The sequence below is a fragment of the Coregonus lavaretus genome, assembly GCF_964263955.1.
Source record: "Coregonus lavaretus genome assembly, contig: SUPER_35_unloc_2, whole genome shotgun sequence".
Taxonomy (NCBI): Eukaryota; Metazoa; Chordata; class Actinopteri; order Salmoniformes; family Salmonidae; genus Coregonus; species Coregonus lavaretus.
This window is the reverse complement of record NW_028167180.1, coordinates 809,371-810,961: the sequence shown is the minus strand read 5'-3', so window position 1 is coordinate 810,961 and position 1,591 is coordinate 809,371. Positions and strand designations below refer to the sequence as shown.

General features: G+C 41.4%; 1 pseudogene across 1 annotated transcript; it reads right to left on the bottom strand.

Annotated features, from left to right (window-relative positions):
* Positions 1-314: 314 nt before the first annotated feature.
* LOC311110203 (GTPase IMAP family member 4-like) lies at positions 315-1,338 on the bottom strand (annotated as a pseudogene). The gene is made up of 2 exons: positions 1,311-1,338; positions 315-1,204 (listed from the first exon to the last, which is right to left on the bottom strand). The product of its transcript is annotated as a GTPase IMAP family member 4-like (transcript).
* Between the last annotated feature and the right edge of the window lie 253 nt (positions 1,339-1,591).

Genomic DNA, 1,591 nt, shown 5'->3' with positions numbered 1-1,591 from the left:
GTTAAACAAAGGAGTCCGCTCATACTGAACTTTGATCATACGTTTTATTCATATAACAAGATTTCATTATGAGTTTACGGATGTCATGATCACCCGGAGAGCAGTGTCCTCCAAATTACAATGTCTGCTCTGGTCCTCTTTGTCTCCATCCAGTATATATAATCTTCCCAAGATATGGGTGGCTCCCTCTACTGTCCAATCCCCTGTCTACAACACACAGACTTCTCTCTCCCATCCGGGGTGTCACACTAAAACAATTCCCTCTGACACTAAATAAACATCCTCTCAGATTCCACTTGAAACCATTAGCAAAGTCATAATCTTAATACACTACAACAGCATTCAGCATATTTTCTAGTAAATTCAACAACAATATTCTTCTTTTTCTGCCTTCTCTCTGACTGTCTCCTTCTGCTTTTTTAGCAAGTCTTTGTCCTCTCTTATCCGTTTCACTTGTCCCTGCAGGTCATCTATCTCTTTCTGTTTTTCTTGTATATCAGAGTCTTTCAGATCCAGTGCCTTCATTGCTCGCTCTAATTCTGACTCCAGGTCTTCTTTCTCTTTCAGCTCTTTTTCATACCCCCATTTCAGTTCTTCCTCTCTCCTCTGGATGGCTTTCTCCACTTGTTGGTACATGTCGTTGGTGTAGCATTCCTCTTCATTCTCTTTCACCATGGCTGTAACTTTGTCCATCAGATGCTTTACTTGCTCACGATCGTCCAAGTTCTCATTGTTGAAGACGTGGTATCTGTTTCCACATGTCTCAATGATTTGCTTTAGACTTGCACCAGCCTCTTGGATGAACTCCTCAATTATCTTCTCTTTTAATCTCCGCAGGTGAACAGAACCATGGTGTGTCTCCCTGCTGCCTCTCCAAACATGTCCTGGATCCTCTTAACAGCATTCTGCTCTTCATCTGTGAAACGACCAATTGGGACAACAAGCAGAAAGACATGGGGTCCAGGAGAGGAGAGGGTGATGCACTCCACCAGTTGGGTCCTCACTGAAGACTCTGAGAGTTGAGTGTCAAACAGACCCGGGGTGTCGATGACTGTGATGCCCATCTCACTGCTACAATCACATTGTTTGGTAACAGACTGGAAAGCACAATCTACTGCGAACTCTGTTCTTCCCAGGGTGGTGTTTCCTGATGCGCTCTTCCCTGCTCCTGTCTTCCACACTATGACAATCCTCAGCTCGGGAACTAAAAACAATGCAAAATTATAACATCAGTTCAAGGCCACAATAAAAAAAGAAGTTAAAACTGTCACAGAGTGTCTGTCTAAAGTTACGCACTATTGTTAATGTACTCTGCACCACCAAATATTGCACAACCATTGTATCAAATAGAATCAAATCAAATGTATTTGTCACATACACGTGTTTAGCAGATGTGCTTCTACAGTGAGGGAAAAAAGTATTTGATCCCCTGCTGATGTTGTACGTTTGCCCACTGACAAATAAATTATCAGTCTATAATTTTAATGGTAGGTTTATTTGAACAGTGAGAGACAGAATAACAACAACAAAATCCAGAAAAACGCATGTCAAAAATGTTATAAATTGATTTGCATTTTAATGAGGGAAACAA